Genomic DNA, 4,831 nt, shown 5'->3' with positions numbered 1-4,831 from the left:
TGAAATGTGACTGTATTTTACAAAGTACTAGTCTACTAAAACGCAGCCAAGACAGGTTAATAAAGGTCAGTTTTATATTATTGGATATGGTAACAGGTGTGCACATGTGCCGCATCATTGTAACTTCGGTACTGTTAGCCAGCCACAGAGGAAAGGTCAATATAATAAAAATAATATATATAAATGTATAATGTTATGAAATTTAAGCTATTTATTCTAAATATTTATGTTTTCGTGTTATAATTTGTTTTCATTCTAGAATGAAAGAGGCATAATTTATATTTATTTCCTAATTTAATATAGTGGTTAAGAGATCGGTCAAATCTACCAAACCCATAAAGAGATTTGTTACTGAAAATAACTGAAAAATAGTTTTTTCTTAAGAAATTTTATAATTATCTTGACATTATAAAAATTTCACATGTGAAATTTGAAAATTTTCTGAAACATAAGTATTTTTAATCATAAAATGAAAATTACTTTGCATGTTGGATAGGCAACGTGCAAAAAGAAAAAAAGGCACAAAAAAAGATTGCTTTACAAACCTTAAGACTTGATAAAAAAAAAATTATATTTTTCGTATGAAAGCATTGTAATGTTTAAAGTTAATTTGCAAAATTTTGTTAACATATGCTTACTAATTTAAAAGTTAAAGCATGAAAACTATAACAAGCACAAAATGGTTATGAGGTCGGTCCCAGGTTCCGAGCCCATCCTGATACAGTTAAGTACCAAGAATTGGGGGATAGAAAGACCACAGCTTCACACATGTGATTGGTTGCCATGGCAAGACTAGCACCATCCAGCCTCTGCAGTGGTGTTTTACCAGCTGCATGATTAGAAATACTGTGCCTAAGTGGTTGTTTATTGGAGGTAATAACAAAATAGTAATCACAAACTGCACCTGCTTTTTTTTCTCACATTCCTCTTAGTAAATACATAATTAACACAAATGTTAAGCCCACTGGCTTTTATTCTAATGCTTCACAAGCTTTATGCATTTTAATCTTAACTTTTAATAATAAAATACTTTTTTTCAGCATATGATGGCTGTCAAGAGTAGGGTATTGTACACTTTGTCAATCCACATGCTCGTGGCCTACATAGAGTTTCCACCTAAATCACACACCCTTTTTTTGTGTGTGAAATGTTTAAAATATAATTAAAATGAGCTTTGATATTCAAAAAATATTTTAGAAGAAATAATGGTAAAGAATATTTATACATATTTATTAATATCTAATACATTAAATACTTAATTATGATACTGTTAGTTAATTTTACAATAGAATAATATTGCTGCTACTAGCAATTCCAAACTTGCTAGTTAGATGAATAATCTAACACTAATTACAATACTTGTAATTGTAATTACTAATAATTACAAACACTAATTTCAATTAGTTGATTAGTTTTGTGACATTAACATATTTACCACAATTTTCATTAACTGAAGATATTACATGACACTAGTTGATGTAATTCACATTCATGAGTAATCGATCATACTGATTAATAACCCAACTCTTTCAACATTCCATGTCTGAAACTGAAGATGAAAAGGCATTCAAGTACTATAGTTTTGATAAGTGCCTTAAGGAAAGGTGTATAAACCTGAAAAACACATTCTTAGTTTTCAAATGAAAAACTTCATTTTAATGATGTAATTAGAAATCTTTGCAACTGTTAGAAAAATGGAAAATGTTTTACATACATTAAAAATTGGCCATGGCTAGGAATTTTTTGTTGTTTTTCAAAATTTATAGTGCATACTGGAGGGATTTACACATGGCTAGGAAAGTGAAATCCTAAGTTTCTTATGATAAGTGTTTAGAATGATAATACAAAAGTTATTCCTGCCCTAAAACCAACTTTTAGCTGTTTTTATGAACATTTCTTTTAAAAATACAATTTGAAATACTACATCTTGCTCTATTCTTAGGATATCATGAGCCTCACACCAGTGTTATCTTTAATAAGAAACTAAACACCCTAAATACCTACCTTTTTTCATGCTTCAGCCTTAACAGGTAAACCCAGTGTCAACATAGATAACCAACATAAATATACAAAACACTTGGCAAAAATAATAATAATAATAATTACCCTTTCTCATTTCAAATACATCATCTATTTTCATTTACTTCTCATACTACCTGCTAATCAGCATTTCATTTTTTTTATTCACACACTTCAAGATTTTTTGTGTAAATTGCTGAAACATGTTGTGAATTTACTCTTTGCAGCATTGTTAATAACATTATAATGACTTTAATTTCTAAGGTTGATTAAATTTAGATATGTTAATAATAATAGTAATAATATTGCAATACTGGTTGATAATTATTTTTTTAAATATAAGCAGCACAATCTCTTATAATGTTATACATTTCATGTTACTTACAAGTACAATATTAATACATTGCTTAGTATTATTAGTTAATAAACAAGCATTATAGCATTTAAAGTACTAAACTTATTAAGATAAATAATTACAAAAGCTGTCTGTTGTTAATATTATTATTAGTAATCGTACTGAATACGTCTCAAATTATTGTCAACACTGAATAATTAACTTATTAAGTTAATTCTTAACTAATTTAGGGCTAAGTTAAAATTTAAACTTAAATTTAAAAAATTGCTGTTTGACTCCAACTTCCAAGTAAACCTTGAACTTACAAGTTCCTATAGGGCAAGATTAATGTAATACAGCTAAATTATAATAGTATAATTTGAATACCTTTACTATTAGTAACACTGGTAATACTAATACTATAGTATCAGTGAAACTATGAGTATGACTGAGCGCAAGACTCGTGTGTCGCCTAACACTAACGTTAACCTACAATCAGTCTAAACACATAAACAAAACAGTAACACTGGTTTAAAATATAACTTTACCACTAATAATAAATATTGTACTAACGTTAATTCCTATTTAGTCATTTAAGTTTTAACGTGAAATCATTAAACCATTAGAAAAACTTGGCTTAAATTCATTACAAAAATTACTTACAAGAGAATTTCATTAGCAACGATCAAAAGAATTTAGAAAACTTTATATTCAAGTCTCAACCTATAGTATTGTAAGTTGCAACTGAAGTATTGCTACTTACAATTTTGTGAATTCGCAGTTTCGCACTCTTTAGGAAATAATCCCGCCTCAGTTACGTCATTAAACGACGGACGAGTTATGCTCTGCGCAGTTAAAATTTTGTTTCCTGGGTCAGCAAACTAAACTTACAAAATTCAATTGTTAAAAGTTGAAAAACAGCATTTAGCATTCCGTAAAGTTTTATAATTTTAGTGTAACAGATTAAAGATATATAGTTGATAAAGTATGTTAAGCATAGCATTTAAACTATTAAAATAAAACTAGCTGAATTAAAGTTGCCAGAAAATAGTAAGCCATTTTGCAGGATGTATTTTCTCCTCAGAATAATAAGTAAGCAACCATATAAGCAATATTGTGGGGGGCCATACTACATGTTTCGACAGAACATTGTTTGTACTTGTAGGATATTCTCCTAAAAATAAACCACTTCTTTATACTTATAAATCGTTGGTTGCTAAATTATTATTATATTAGCATAATATACTTTCTTATAATCAAGTTTCTTCACAGAAGTTGGACATTTTAATAGAAAAGTAACATTCACAGTTAATAGTCTCTAGTAAGGATGTTGATCGATATTAAAACTTTTGAATAATTAAAAAAATAAAGATAATGATAATAAAATGCGTATAAAGTATCACAATCAGATATAGAAGTAATGCTATATGAATGGCAACAACGCTTTTAATTAAATATTATTTCATTTTAACTAATACATTTTCCATGAATAATAAATAGATGAAATTATTGCATGTGGTATATATGCATACCATGCGTTTTCTACCTCATTATTTTAATATAGTGTTTTTAGGGAATATTTTTCTAATATGTGTAGTTTTTACATAAACGTAGTCCAGAAAGTTAAGTTGTTGTCGTTCTAACCTTTGTTTGAATAAGAATGACTATCACGAAATAGCGTTAGCCGCTCTGGATAAGTTTGATGTTCGTTACCTTGGAAGCAAGTAATGTCAGTTTAAATAGTCGGGTATACGACAGCTTGGAGAGAAAAAAAAAACAGCTTATTATCCAGTAAAATTAACTAGCCAACGTCTTAAGCAAGTATACACACTGTATTTGTGCTTCTAAATAAAGACTGTTCATTGTATCTTGCATTGTGCCTAGTTCCTTTATTTCGTTGTCACGAACTCAGTCAGTTTTAGCAAAATTCATACCTACTCTATAATAGTGTTACGACATCGAGGTCACGTGACTAGTATCACGCCACGTCATTCTCGAACTTTCACGTCTTTTCCTTAAATCTCGTGATCCTTCTAGATATAGTGTAGTCTTGTATATATAAGACCGGCCACTAAGCGACGGAGAGGTAATGAGTAATTGAATGTATGCAGATAAAATATTGTTGGCCACGTGAGACGTGAGTTATAGCGTTGTTAAAGAGCGACTGTTGAAATTAAGTGTATCGTAAAGTTGTATTCGGAAAGAATAAACCAGTTGTTGCGTCATCGAGGTCACGTCTCCTAAGTTGTCATCTCCATGGAAAGGCCCATACAACATAGTAGATCGTCTCTCAGACGTGACTGTCCGGATAAAATGTGGTCGGCGAGGTAAGCCAAAAGTGGTGCATGCCAACAGGCTTTGGCGTTATCATGGTCCAGGACATTTCAGTTGTGACGAAGTGGACAACAGAACAAATGACGCTGCCGAAGACGTGCCACCTGAAGAAGCCACCACTACTCAGTTTTGAGAAGGGAAACG

General features: G+C 30.2%; 1 protein-coding gene across 7 annotated transcripts in view; it reads right to left on the bottom strand.

Moving 5' to 3' along the window:
* Positions 1 to 3,246, bottom strand: part of LOC106465876 (nuclear pore complex protein Nup98-Nup96-like) — an 87,742-nt gene extending 84,496 nt beyond the window's left edge. For 4 of the 7 annotated variants that reach the window (XM_013926119.2, XM_022394299.1, XM_022394303.1 and 1 more), the window contains exon 1: positions 3,017 to 3,123. The gene's annotated coding sequence lies outside the window, so the exon portion shown is untranslated. Of the gene's footprint in view, positions 1 to 2,740; positions 2,759 to 3,016 lie in introns of those variants that run through there. The other 3 variants (XM_022394287.1, XM_022394310.1, XM_022394294.1) reach the window with 2 other exon arrangements.
* Positions 3,247 to 4,831: the final 1,585 nt, after the last annotated feature.

The sequence above is a fragment of the Limulus polyphemus genome, unplaced genomic scaffold (genome assembly GCF_000517525.1).
Source record: "Limulus polyphemus unplaced genomic scaffold, Limulus_polyphemus-2.1.2 Scaffold71, whole genome shotgun sequence".
Taxonomy (NCBI): domain Eukaryota; kingdom Metazoa; phylum Arthropoda; class Merostomata; order Xiphosura; family Limulidae; genus Limulus; species Limulus polyphemus.
The sequence above is the reverse complement of the archived record's forward strand: the minus strand, read 5'-3'. Positions and strand labels throughout refer to the sequence as shown.